The sequence below is a fragment of the Chiloscyllium punctatum genome, chromosome 33 (assembly GCF_047496795.1).
Source record: "Chiloscyllium punctatum isolate Juve2018m chromosome 33, sChiPun1.3, whole genome shotgun sequence".
In the NCBI taxonomy this organism is placed as follows: domain Eukaryota; kingdom Metazoa; phylum Chordata; class Chondrichthyes; order Orectolobiformes; family Hemiscylliidae; genus Chiloscyllium; species Chiloscyllium punctatum.
In genome coordinates, this window is record NC_092771.1 from 51,931,304 (window position 1) to 51,946,970 (window position 15,667).

Sequence of the window (15,667 nt, forward strand, 5' to 3'; positions counted from 1 at the left end):
GGTAAGAAAAAGACAATGGACCCCAATGAAGCATTCAAAATTGAGACATGTTGGAACATTTGTTCATTTAGAAACTCTGAAAAAATCAAGGACCACATAATCTTGTAAAGATCCCACATGTGTGACAACTCCCCCAATATAAAACTGAATTTTCAATATCCAAGATGGCTTCAGTTTTCAAAACTCTCAAAAATGGTAGTTCGTACACTACAAAGTGCACGTACATTCGTTTACTATAAACATGCAAACATGCACAACCACATCCAGATTGAGTGTGTGGTCCTTCCATCACTGAGTGCCTCCATTTGTCACTCAAGTCTCAACAATGCATTGGAAATCATGTTTTCAAGACCTGCCCCGTGCACAATTTTCAAATTGATTGCCTGTAACAACAATCTTCAGCTAATTAATCTCGTAGTTTTGCCCTAAAATTTCTCAAAAAGACTTCATTGAGTTGTGATCAGTGTAAATGGTTGTCTCCGATACGTTGCTGTTAATATAAACACTGAAATGTTGTCATACCAACACAAAGCTCACAGTCTCTTTCTCAACTGTTGAATATTTCTACTAATGAGCATTCAACTTCTTGGAGGAATACCCAGTAGGTCTCACTGACTTCTCGTCATCTTCCTGCAAGAGCCCAACACCGATATCCACATCATTCGCATTTAAATCCACCTTGAATGGTTTTGCATAATCAGGTGTGTCTGATCATGGGCAGTGGTTAACACATGTTTCAAATTCCGTCAAATGCCTTCTGACAATCCTCTGTCCACTGAAACTTCTTGCCATTCTTTAACAATTCAGTGAGTGGAGCAGTCACACTGCAGAAATGAGGCACAAATATCCGATAAAACTGACATAATCCCAGGAACTGCTGATTTTGTCAATAGGATGTGAAATTCCCCAATTACTGTCTCTTGGAAATCTCATGGCACCGTTTATCTATGTCCAATAGCATGGCCAAGGAAGGTGACTTTTGCTTTAGCAATTCACTTTTCGCTTGGTTTACCAACAAGCCTGACTTCTGAAGTCGATCGAACAAGTCAGATAGATGCTGTCGTGTTCCTTCCATGAGTCACTAAATATCACAATGTACACCACAGGTTGGATAATCTGGCAACTTGCTGGTTAGTCCATGAAATGTGGCTGGCACATTTTTAATGTAAGTTGCTTGTCCCACATTTTCAATGCAGTCTTCCAACCGTGGAACTGGGTATACATCAATGTGTTTAACTGCATTGACGTTGCGATAGTCCACACATAATCATTGGGTTGCATTTGGCTTTGGAACCATAACTATGGGTGATTTCCAGTCACTGTAATGCACGTTGATGATGTCATCTTAGAGCATGCGTTCAAGCTCCTTCTGAACCTGTGCCAACTTTAGAGGATGATGTCTGTAAGGATGTTGCTTAATCGTAACAGCATCTCCTATATCTACATTATGCGCTATTAGGTGAGTACTTCCAAGTTAATATCTGCATATCTCCACGTATGACATTAATAACTCTTTCTGATCATTTCAATTTTTCTCATGAAGCTTAATCAATAAATTATCCCAATTTTAGACAAGAACCCCATTATCCCACATTAATTTGAGGAATTTCCGATTCAGAATCCTCTCAACTTGGTTCTTCCTTCTGTGCCGTAATCATTAACTCCTTATCCTCTGGCTTTCCTTCCCCATCAAAGTACATTTTGAGCATTTTCACATGACATACACTGTGAGATTTCTTTCTTTCTGGAGTCCCTATCAAGTACTTATCCTCACTCAGTATCCGTTGTATTTGATAAGGTCTACTAAACCTTGCTTTTCAAGGTTCACCTAGAACTGGAAGTAACAGTAATAACTTATCCCCGATCGCACAAATGCAATCATTTGATTTCATGTCCGCTTCCTGTTTTATTGCATGCTGCAATACTTTTAACTGCTGGCTAGCCAACCCCCTACCACTATTAATCGTTCCCTAAAACGTAAGACCTAGCCCAAATGTGTGGCCTTTGAATTCTGATTTAATATTTTCTCCTTAATCAATATTAATAGTCCTCTCACTTCATTCCCCCCAAAAAATTCAAATGGATTGAATTTGCTCTGTTAATTTGGTGCATCTCTGATCACAAAAAGCGCAAATGGAATTCCCTTACCCTAATCATCTGGATAATCTTGATCATAAGCCCTCAACATGGTCTTTCATGTGTAATGCCACCTTTCTAGCGCTCCCTGCAATTTTGGATGATATGCAGTCGATTTGAATTGCTTTATTCCTAAGACACCATAGTGAATAAATTAGTTGTGAAGTTTGAACCTTGACCTCACTCTATCTCCATTGTTAGTCCGTGTGTATTTTTTTAAAAAGCGTAATTCCTTTGCAATTCCTTTAGTTGCGATACTGCATCTTGGGATGGCCTCTGGAAATCTAGTCGATGCATCCAGTATTGTTAACAAATACTGGTGCCCACCTTTTTGTTTGATGTTGGGACGTGGCCAATCAGTTAAGACTCTTGTGAAAGGTTCTTCAAATGCAGGAAAAGTTAAGAAAGGCGCAGGTTTTATTATCACTTGTGTTTTTTTCCAATTACCTGAAATGTATGACACGACTTGCAAAATTCAACTACATCAAGTTGCAGTTCAGGCCAGTAAAAATATCTCTGTGTTTCAGCTTGTGTTGTCCTCACTCCGAAATGACTTCGAGGTGGTAGCTCATGTACCATTCACATCACCTCTTTTCTGTATCCCATTGGCAATATGATTTGATGAACTTCTGCCCAATTATCATCTCCCTGAATATGTGATAGTCTCCGTTTTCCTCATTTGGACATCATTTTTAGGGTAATAACACTCAGGGATACATTCAAAATTCCTAATGTATATGCTTTTTGATAAAACTGCTTTACCCTTTGTTTTTTTTTCTGCTGTAATTCAATTAGTTTAAATGAGCTAAAAATATTTGCATGATGCCCTTTTTGCTCAATAGTTTTTTTTTCACAACTGACTGATGGAACAAAGTCTCTGCAAATGCCACTTCTGCTTCCTTATCTTTACATTTTTGATATCTCCTGTTTCAACTGGTCACATTGGGGCTTCGTTACCCACACTCAGAAACTTCCACGATTATACTCCTGCATTGCTTTACTTGCCTGCGTCTTCACTGGCTTTTCAACCAGAGTTGGCAATACTCCTACTGGTGAATCAGCTATACTTTTTGCAAGGATAGTTTGTATTCCTGGAGCTCAGAGTTTGTCCAATACTCATAACACAATTTCTCCTTGCCACAGTGAGATAGTGTAAAGGAATTTGACCAGACTAATCCCAGCAGTGATGGTACCACGAGGAGAGTGTGAAGGAAATGAGTGTTTAATCTGTAATGGTGCAAAAGATTAAAAAGTTGTTGCAATAAAACTTGAGCGTTTTTAACCAGGACTCATTATTCCCATAACAAGACAATGATAGCGTGAAATATAAAATGTTTTCCTGCAGAAAATGTTTTCATATGTGTACAGATACATTGATAGGAAAGGTTTAGCAGGATATGGGTCAAGTGCAGGGAAATAGAGTTAACATGAATGGACATTTTGGTTGGCATAGTCTAATTTGGGCTAAAGGGCCTGTCTCCCTGCTGTTAAACTCTTTGACTCTCTAATAGTTTACACTCTTTGTGGAGACCCCATGTTGGTTGCGAGTGAGCTGCAGATTCTGAATGAGCTATCACCATCTCAACGTACAGTTGGAGTGAGACCCTGCACTAAGCATCATGTTGTTCACAAACATGTCAGCAGATACACTCTGATAGAGTTGGCCATTCCCAAAAGTTTCTGATCTCCATGCAGAAGACGAGCCTGTCTTCTCGGAGATGGCAGATGCCACTTGCGACTTGGGACAAGGCATCCGGTGTGCTCCTCTCCATCAGCAAACCACATTAATGTAACACATGTGTAAGCATTATTAATGGAGCCAGGAGGAACAACTTGGGCCAGTGTGTCGGTGCAGTCTCTGCTTCATTGGTTTGTCGTGTTGCACCATCAATGACATCCTTCTATTTCAGTGTAACAATTTGGAGGGGCTGTATGGCCTCTTCTTTTCGTGTGTCAACGTCTGGAGGGATTGCATGTCCTCCTCCTCATCCCAGGGAAGAGGTTCATTGTTGGGTGACTCATGATAGCTGCTAACCAGCTTGTTGTGCTGACTAGACTCCTTATCGTCCTGTGTAATAACAAACAAACAGGAGGATGGAAGAACACAACAAGCCAGGCAGCATCAGGAGGTAGAGAAGTCAATATGTCTGGTATAACCGTTCTTCAGGATACGGGGTGGGGGTAGGGGGAACTGCAGATAACGTGAGAAGGAAATGGTCGGGGGTGGGGATAGCAGGGGAAGGGGAATTAAAATGGGTGGTGACTGGGAGTTCACTTTGGGCCCGGCTGTGTTGGTTGGGAAAATGTGCCCTTAGTTTATGTTTGGTCTCTCTAATGTGGGGAAGACCACATCGGAAGCACCTGATGCAGCGCACTAGCTTGGAAGGGAGGCAGATGTATTTCACCTGGAAGGACTGTTTGGGGCGCTGGATGGATGTGAGGGAGGTGGTGTGCAAGCGGGTAGTGCAACTTTTCCGTTTGCAGGGGCAGTGCCAGTGGGGATTGGAGGGTTTGCTGAAGAGTGTAGCACGAACCAAAGATTAGAGAAGGGAATGGTCCTTGTGGAAAATGTGCCAGGTGTTGGATCCAACCTAGTCTACTGTATCTGGTGCTCCCAATGTCGTCTCCTCTACATCGGCGATCCCAAATGATAAACTAAGGGGATGTTTTGCTCATCATCTCAGCTGGGTCCATAAGGGCTGAGCAAACCTCCCAGTCACTCCCTATTTCAATTCCCCTTCCCATGTCCTTTCCAACGTGGCCATCCTTGATTTCCTCCATTGCCACTATGAAACAAACCGCAAATTGGAGAAACAACATTTCATCTTCGGCCTGGGCAAGCCTACAGCCCGGGGGACTCAACATTGAGTTCTCCAATTTCAAATAACCTCCCCTCCAATCTCCCAAATATATTTCCAGCCCCTCCTCCTCCCCTCCATTCCTCTGATCAGCCATTCTTCCATCTCCCAATTGGATTCACTCCCCCCATCGACCAACCCGGTCATAACCTCTACTTTTGTTCACCTATCCCCACCACACCATCCTGTCTCCACCTCTCCCACTACGCCTCTTTAAATGTAGACCCCCTTAACCACCCACCGCAGTCCTGAAGAAGGCTTTTACTCAAGTCATTGACTTTTCACCTCCTGAAGCCGCCTCTCTTTTTGTGTTGTTCCGGCGTCCTGACTGTCTACTTTGAATTCCAACATTTGCAGATTTTTTTAAAAAATCTCTTCTTGTGGAAGAAACAACAGAGGGTGAGTTGGTTGTGTCTCTTCTTATCGTATAGTTTTGATGAGCTGAATGGCTTTCTCACATTCCAATGAAATCAGCTTGACATGCTGAATGAGCTCCACTTTCTATACTGTGGAAATTTCCAGGGTCCAGCAGTGCTGACACACAAATGTTATCTGCACGTTAACAGCATGAGCTTCAATATTGTCCAGGATTTGATGCTTTATGTGATCTTCACTGAACATCTTCACTTGTGATCGAATGATGGAAGGAAAGCGATTGATGAAGCAGCTGAAGATATTTGTGCTGAGGAAACTACTCTGAGGATGACCTACAGAGATATCCAGGGACTGAGAGGATTGATGTCCACCAACTACATTGTGTTCTAAATGACCCAAAGAGTGGGGAGTTTCCAACTGATTCCTATTAAGTTCAATCTTGTTCGGACTCTTTGAAACCTCGCTCATTCAAATCTTGATGTAATGTCAGGGCCAGTTACTCTGACGCTGTGTTCATATCTTCATATCTTTTGTTCATGTCAATAGGCCAAGGTATATGTGTGAGGGTTCTTTCCTTCTCTCAGAGGATAGTGATTGTTGGAGCCGCTCTATACCAGACATTTGCATCCCTGAAATTAATGGGAGGCGTTAAGCAGGCTGTCAATTGATTTTGAGAGAGTCGAGGGCTGCGAAATTATGGCATGAAAGAGAAATTGCTGCCAAGAGCAGATCAGCCCTGACTGCTGATCAGGAGAAGGGAAGGGCAGGCTTGAGGAGCTAAATAGCCTCGTGTTATTCCAGCATTCCACAGAGTCCAGTCAGTTTTTGGTATCTTCCATTTCCTGTGTTACTGACCTGAAGTAGCTGAATAGACTGATCCTGTCGCTGCATAACAGGATAGCGGTGCTGCATGATATAATCTCGGTACAATTGTGTAGGTGCGATGGGCTGATTGGCCTCCTCCTGTAACTGTATATCAGGCTCCTGGAGTTGAAAAGACTTATCTTGTCCTGGTGTAACTGAAATCCACTAGAATTTACCACCCTAGATCTAGATCTACCACCATAGCAGAAAGTGAGCACTGCAGATGCTGGAGATCAGAGTCGACAAGTGTGGTACTGGAAAAGCATGGCAGGTCAGGCAACTTCCGGAACAGGATCATCGATGTTTTGGATATTCCTGATGAAAGGCTTCTGCCTGAAATATCGATTCTCTGGTTCCTGCCTGATCTGCTGTCCTTTTTCCAGATCCACACTTTTTGACGTCTACCACCCCGACCTAACAACCTTCCTGGTCACATCATCAAATAACTATAAGAAACTTTTCAAGCACACAGCCATTCTCAATATTCCTAATCAAACCCTGTATTTACAAATTAATGTATATTTTATCTTTCAGAATTTTCTCATGTCACGTACCTACCACAGATGTTGAACTTACTGCTCCATAGTTACAAGGCTATTTTTTCAGTCCTTCTTAAATAAGGGCACAATATTTGATACCTCCAGCCTTCCAGGATCTCAACTCCGGTTAATGATGATCAAAACTATCAGCTAGGTCCCCGACAAAGGCTTCTCTAGCTCCTTACAGTGTTCTTGGATATATCTGGTAAGGAACGTGAGATTTATCCAACCTCAAGCATTCTAGTGTGTCCAGTACCTCCTATGCTGTGATATGGACTGTCCCTAAGAAATTACCATCAATTCGCAAAGTTCCTAAGTATTCGTGTCTGTGTCCATGTTAAACACATCGGAGAAATATCCATTGATGATCTCGCCCATATCTTATGGTTCCACACATACATGTCTCTTTCGTCTTTGAAGGGTCCTACTTTCTCACTAGATTTTTGTTTTTCCTTTAATATACTGAAGGTACCATGTTAGATTCATCATAATCTTCTCAGCCCCCTTTCATACCCCCTTTTCACCCTACTGATTTCCTTCTTCAGTAAATTCCTGTATCCCTTATATACCTCCTGGGATTCACTTGATTCCAGCTGCCTGTAACGGAGCTGTTTTTTTGGGGGGGTCAAAGTCTAAATATCTCTTGTCATCCAGGGTTGCCCATTCCTGCCAACTTTCCTTTCACCCCTAAAATAACAAATAGATCTTGAACTCCAGTATTTCACATTCAAAGGACTCTCACCTGCCAGAGGTCCCTTCGCCAACACCGAACAATTCTAACAAACCCCTGCAAAATCCTACCTAATTCCATCTGACTTCGTCTTGCCCCAATTTAGAACTTGAAGCTGTGGACCAGTTTTGTCTCTCTCCATAAATATGTGAATATTAATAGAACTATGGCCATTGGTTCCAGTGTGCTCCCACACTGCACCTCCGTCACCTGTTCTGTCTTATTTCGTAAGAGCAGTTCGAATTTTGCCCATTCCCGAGTAGGCCCAACTACATACTGCTTGAGGGGATTTTCCTGGCATAATTAATGTATTCCACCCCACCAAATCCCGTAACGCTCTGGCAGTCCCAGTCAATGTTATAAAAATTAAAATCCCCAATTGTGTCAAACCTTTTGCTTCTGCATGTCCCACCTCTCTTCAAGTATATTAGTTACTCTAAGTCCTGGTGACTATTTCGGGACCTATAGTACAGCCCCTATAACATCACCATACACCTTCCTATTTATTAGCTCCATCCACAAATCCTCGTTGTTTGATCCTTCAGTTATTTCATCTCTGATTACTGCTGTGATACTCCCTTTAATCAGAAATGCAACCCCCTCTGCGCATTCCACCATCCCTGTTCTGCCTAAAGCAGCTATACCCTGGCACATTAAGCTGCCAGTCCTGTCCCTCCCTTAGCTATGTTTCTGTAATGCCTGTAATATCCCAGTCCCACATACCTGTCCATGCTCTGAGTTCTTTGGCCTTCCCTGTCAGTCCTCTTGCATTGAAATAAAAGCAATTTAATAAAAACAGGCATTCTTGCTCCCTGTTGTGTTCGAGCATGACCTGCCTTTTCACTGGACTGTTTATGATTACTGTGTCTCCTTCCAGCCTCGCACTTGCCACCCTGCTCTTGAGGATCTCACCCCCTGTCAATCTCATTTAAACCCTCCTTGGAGCACGAGCAATCCTGATGCCAAGATATTTGTTCCCCCCTCCAGTGCCGGTGCCACCTGTCCCGATTGAACAGGTCAACTCTGTCACAGAAAAGACCCCAATGATCTAAAAATCTGAGCGCCTCCCACCTGCACCAATTCTTTAGTTATGCATGTATCTGCCATATCCTTCTATTCTTACTTTCCTGAGCTCATGAAATAAAAAGTAATCAGGAGATTACCACTTCGAGATCTTGGTTTTTAACTGTTCTCCTAGCTCTCTGTAATCACACTGGAGGACCGCAATCCTATATTCACGTGTACCATTTGCGATGCCAACGTGCACAATGACTTCGGGCAGCTCACCCTCCACCTTGACAACGTTCTACAGTTGCTCAGCGACTTCCTGGACCCTGGCACCTGGGACGTGGCACCACTTGCTGGATTCCCGTTTGAGGCTCCAGAATCTCCAATCTGTCCCTCCAACAATCGACTCTCCAATCTCTAAGACCCTGTTTAAATTTACCCTTTCCCGCTATGCTCCAAAACCAGTGGTAGTACCACCAATTTGGCTACCGCTGCCTTCCCTTGAAAGGTCGTTCCCTCCAACAATATCAGAAGTGGTATACTTGTTTTCGTGGGGAATGGCCACAGGGGATAGCTGCATTCTCTGCCTACTCCCTTTGCCATTCCAAACCTACTCTCTACCTGGAACATGATAGGGAGCAAGGACTGGCTGTTGGATTAAATTGTATTTATTTAAATGCAACAGGGCTGACAGGTAAGACTGATGAACTCAGGGCATGGACCTTTGTGTGGGACTGTACCATTATAGTCATTATAAAAACATGGTCAGGATGGTGGATCTTGGGTGTGACCACTACACTAAAGCACTTTTTTACGAAGTTCGCAGCATCCCCGATAATCCCGAGTGCATCCAGCTCCAGCTCCCAAACATGGTCTCCCAGGAGCTGCAGCTGGGTGCACTTTCTACACGTGTAGTCAACAGGGACAGTGTAAATCTGTCTGAGCTCCCACATCCCGCAGGAGGAACGTACAACTGGCCTAACTGCCATTTTGACTGCTGTAATACTAAATTAAAAGGACATTATTTGAACTTGCCTGTACATTTCTTCTGAGCTGCTGCTGTCTGAAGCCTCTCAAACTAATGACTTACTAATTACTCTGCTACCAACTGCATTTTCTCTATTCCTCCACATCTCTTTAGTTTCGGGAAGAAGGGAGACACTACAGTAATGCAATGTTTGTGCCTTAAACACTCCTTGACACCCAAGCCCATGACGATCTATCCTCCAGAGCACGTCATTACTTGTACTTAGATGGTATCTTGCTGAGTCTTTCTCCTTCTGGTGGTGACTGCGCTGAGACAAATATTCATCCCAACAGCCAATCCGCGTTGTTGCAGTCCCATGGTACTTTCTGTCTATTAATACTGCATTTATGAAATCCTTGGATCCGTCGATTGCATTCCAAACTGTGTCCCACTCCAAAGGGAAAGAAGTTATCTTCAAGTGAATATAGGGCTGTTGGAAAAAGAATTGCATTAGACATAGGAGCAACATTCTTGCTATCTGCCCCCTAAGTCTGCTTTTCTGTTCAATTCCATTATATTTATTCTGATAATACCCCATTCTACTTTAATTCATTTTCCCTATAACCAACCGTTGTTTAAAAATCAGTCTGCGTCACCCTTCAAGATGTTTAATGATCTAGCCTCAACAGCCCTCAGAATATTCCACAATTATTTCTCTCTCGCTGTTGGGATATGTGGTGATCTTTAATCCCATACCTTATTTCTAGCACTCTGTGTGAGAGTTGTGCCAACATTTGATGTTATCGTGTCCCATCACACCTTCGCTGTGGCCAGAGACAAGAGAAAAAATAAAAATGTCAGAGCCTGTACTCTTCTCCCTCATCTTCCACATCAGCCTAAGTTACAGCTCAGTCGGATCTGGGGATTTGCCCACTCTTTCCCCTGAATAAACTTCCAATTCTTTCTTGGCTTCTCGATCAATTCGTTCAAGGGGCACACTGTCACTTTCCCTGAATCCAGGAACTGCTTCTCCCAACTGAAGACCGATATGAAACCCGTGGTTAACATATCCTGTGGCTCCGTGCACAGGTTGCTCCTTTGGTCTCTAATACTCCCCTTCTTTCTCTTGTTACCCTCTTTCTCTTAATAAACTGATATAGTGTCTTTGGATTCATGTTAATCTTACCCACTAATGTTTTATCGTGATTCCCCTTCTGCTCTTCTACTGAAGTTTAAAGATTAGCCTGACACTTTCTATATTCATTTAGTGCATCCATTGACCCGCTCACTTTGTACCTGCTTTAAGCTTCTCTTTCGTTTTTAATTCTGTTCTGACTTTTTTTGTTGACACGCGAGGTTCTCTGGGCTTATTTTCCAAATTTTCATCTTTCGTATAACACGTTGGGCGGACACCCTCATTAATTCCATTTTGATCAAGTGATTCCCCCATCCCCCCGCCACATGGTGTTCTACTGCAGTTTCACTCAGAAGCCACTGCATTTTGGCCAGATCCCGACATATTATTTCATAAAATCGGTCTCCCCAGTCGAAAAACCTTTTATTTATCAGAGAGTGCGTTTTTAAAATCTTTTCCTTACCAAACATTGAATGTATGATGTCACGGTGACTGGCCATATACCGCTCTCCCAATCCTGCCTGCAATATCCTGACTGACTTCAAACCCCACAGTGAGGCACATCACTGCCCCACCCATTGCTGTATCTGCTCCTTGATGATAGAAGGAGCTTTCTGGAATAAATTTCAAGGCATCTGTCCCCTCTTAAAAAGTTATCACGGCCCTAATTAGTGCTTGGAAATGAAATGCCTGTGTATAGTAAACCTATTATTGTTTTGACACACCTCAGTAAATTGGTTTTATGTCTGCTCCTGTACTTTCTTTTATCTGGGGATCTATAATATGTCCCCAGCAGTGCCTCCGCCTTCGTTTTGATCCTGAGCTCTGACCACCAAGCCTCATTAAAAGATCTTTCCAAGATATTGTCCCTCCTTACTGTCGTAACTGACTCCATAACTAATAATGCGACACCACCTCCTCTTTTACCCATCTCCGGTCCTGCCTATAGTTCTTGTACCACAGCATATTGAGTTGTCAGCTCTGACCTCCCTCAAACGAATCTCTGTAATGGCAACAATGTCACATTTCCACATGCCATCTTTTTCCCTTATCATATCTGCCTGTCCGATAATATTCCCAGCATTAAGGTAAAGCACATCTACCCTGGAATATAATACCTGGAATACTCTGCACCTTGGAGTTCTTCAATCAATCAGTGTACCTTATCAAGCTGCCCAATTCATAAACCAAAACTGTAACTTGGGGCTGAATTAGTATTTGTTGAAACGCAATTTAGTTGTGAATAAATTTATTCATCTAATGCAATTTTCCAGAACTGAGCAGTCTGCTCCACATACAACGAGTTTCTGCTGATGAATTCCCTGCTCAGTGTGCAGAGGGGACAGCCGTCAGTAATAGGGAAAATGAGGATGGCAGATCCTGGAGATCAGAGTCGAAACGCGTGGCACTAAAAATGAACAGTCAGTCAGGCAACATCTGAGGAAGAAGAGAGTCAAAGATTTGGGCATCACCCCTTCATCAGGAGCGCATTCATGCCTTCCCACATTTTTCATTCCATGGTGCACAGGATATTAGGAACCATGCATGCTAAGTGAAGCAGCATGGTATATAGCCCTGAAATGGAAAGCAGTCAATCAGTTGGTTGGACAGGGAGTAGACAATTTCAGGCGAAATACACACTAATTGAAATACAAACATAAGAATAGATAAATCCCTTGGGCCAGAGGAGAAAACACCCTAGGTTGCTACAGGAAGAGAAGGAAGAGATTTCTGCACCTTTGGCGATGATCTTTGCGTCCTCACTCCCCATTGCAGTAGTGCCAGATGATTGACGGTGGCAAATATTACTCCCTTGTTCAGGAAAGGGAATTGGGATAATCCTGAAATTACAGTCCAGTCAGTCTTACATCAGTATTGGGCAAAGTAGTGAAGAGGATTCTGGGAGACAGACTTTATGATTACTTGGAAAATCATAGCTTGATTAGTAATAGTGAGCATGGCTTTGTGAGGGCCAAGTCATGCCTCACAAATCTTATGGAATTCTTTGAGGATGGGATCAAACACATTGAAGAAGATAGAGCAGTGGATGCGGTGTGCATGATTTTAACAAGGCGTTTGATCACGTTTCCATTGTTCATTCATTCAGAAAGTAAGGAGGCTTGGGATACGGAGAAACCTGTCTGTCTGGATACAGAATTGACTGGCCCGTAGAGACACAAAGTGGTAGTAAATTGGAAGTACTCCGTCTGCAGCTCGGTGAAAAGTGACGATCTGTACGATTCTGTTCTGGGATCTCTGCTGTTTGTGGTTTTTATAAATGATTTGGATGAGGAAGTGGAAGGGTTGGCTATTATATTTGTCAATGGAACAAAAGTCAGTAGAAGGTCGGTAGAATTGTGGATAGTGTGGAGGGCTGTTGTAGTTTGCACTGGGACATTGACAGGATGAAGAACTGGGCTGATAAGTGGCAGGTGGATATCAACATGGAAAAGTGTGAAGTAATTCATTCTGGACAATCACTTTTGAATGCAGAATACAGGATAAAAGATAGGTAGTGCTCATCAGGTCCACAACAATTCACCCTCCTGTCTAGGCACCTTTCCCTGCCACCACAGGAATATAAGACCTATGCTCACACCTCCACCCCCCCCCCCCCCCCCACAAGGCCCTAAAGATCCTTCCACATCCATCAAGGTTTCACCTGCAGTTCCACACATATCAGCTACTGTATCCATTGTTCGTAATGCGGTCTTCTATACGTTGGGAAGATAGGACCTTTACTCGTAGAGCACTTCAGAGAACATCTCTGGGACACCCGCATCAACCAAACCCACTGCCCCGTGGCCCAGTGCTTCAATTCCCCATCCCACTCTGCTGAGGACATGCAGGTCCAGGGCTTCATCTATTGCCACTCCCTTACCACCTCATCTTCGACCTCGGGACACTCCAACCCCATGGCATCAATATGGATTTCACCAGTTTCCACATTTCCCCTCCTCCCACCTTATCACAATTCCAAACTTCCAGCTTAGCACGGACCTCATGACACGTCCCATCTTTTTAGTCAAAGTTGGAATGGATTTTTTTAGATTTCCCACAGAGTGGAAGCAGGCCCTTTGGCCTAACAAGTCCGTACCAAACCTCCGAAGAGTAACCCATTTCTCTCTGACTAATGCACTTATAACTATGGGCAATTTAGCATGGACAATTTAGCTGGCCTGGGCATCATTGGACTGTGGGAGAAAACCAGAATACCCGGAGGAAACCCATGCAGATATGTTGGACAATGTGCAAACTCCACACAGAGAGTCGCCTGAGGCTGGAATCGAAACTGGTCCCTGGCACTGTGAGGCAGCTGTGCTCACCACTGAGCCACCGTGCCCACCTGTCCATCTTCTTTCCCACCTATCTGCTCCACCCTCGCTCCGATGTATCACCCATTACCCACACCACCATCCAACTATCGCACTCTCAGTTATCTTTCCCTAGCCCCAACTCCTCCTATTTTCACTCCATCCTCATGGATCCCATTCTTATTGCTGATGAAGAGCTTTTGCGTGAAACATCGATTTTCCTGCTCCTTGGATGCTGCCTGAGCTGCTGTGCTTTTCCAGCTCCAGCCTCACCACTCTTACTTCCAGCATCTACTGTCTTCGGTTTCGCCTTGTTAACGTCTCCACTCAGTGCCTGTCAAGGTTGCAGATGTACGGAGTCTGGGAGGTAGGCCAGATGTCATCACCGTAAGTAATTTGTGTGGTGTGCTTCTGACACTCCATGTCCACACATCTGCACTCTGGGCCAGGGTCTGACTGAAAATGCATTTGTAAAGCATGGTTGCTAGCCAGTCATTGATGTCTAATTTGGACAGCATTTGTATTTACACAGAGGCCAGTGATAGCCTGGTGGATAGTTTCCCCCCACCCCCCCAACCAAGGTGGATTCCAAAAGATTTGTTGTGAAATAATTCTTGAATGACTGCCCTGAATCACGTGGTCGTGCTCTGTATACATTTAGGTGCAGGCCAGGATCTCACGAAGTGCCACAGGCAGCTATGAGGTTCAGTAACACTCTGCCTGAATTCAGATCCTTTTAAATTTATTTACAACGAAGCTTATTATTACAAGGTGATGAGTTTATGATCCGAATACTTGCTATGTTTCATGAATTGCGCAAAAATAAGATGTAAAGTATGAGTATTCCACCAAATAATAATTACATAATCTCTGAAAACAATGAGTTTGATGTTATATTTATGGAACAAAAATACAACCTCCTGTCAACATTTAATGATTCAAAAATAAAGATGGACATTTTATGTTATGTCGAACAAAGAATATGCTATCTGACTATGGACGTAATTACAATTACATACTCATTGTCGGTATTCAAATAAATACATTGTCACACCAACATTTGGAAAGTGCTTGACGTCTGACCGATTGCATATTCAGATTGAGAAAATAATTGAACAATCATAAATAAAAAGCATTCTTATATATTTAAATAACAATCAGTTTAATTTCGCACTTTAATGTACGAGCGTTAGCTATTTATCAACAATTGAGAAGTGACAATAATTCTAAATGCACTGTGAATATTAACTTAAATAAATGATTTGTGATATTACATTGTAGTGAACAATAATTTGAAATCTTGCATTTTTAAAGAATAAATGGCATTTAATGCGACATTTATTTAATGATATAAAACAATGAACATATTTCCGTATGAGAGAAAAGTCAAACATTTGCAAAGTGTTTTGTGACAAAGCAAAGAAATATTTGTTTTAGTAATTGAGATACAGATTTAAAATATTTATGTGCTGAATAATAATGAGACTTCATCATCAAGCTGACATTGCAATACTTGCATTTTAAATGGCTATGCTGCAGCAAATATGATCAGATATTCGCCAACATTTACAACAGGAAATAATCAGATACTGATGTTGACTTGCATCTGCAAATGATTGAATACAGAACTTTAATGCACAGAAGGAGGTTATTGGGCCGCTTTGTATGCATCAGCTCGGGAAATCTGCAGCCCTTTACATTCGTAACTTACAAATATATATCCAGTTCCCTTTTGAATCTT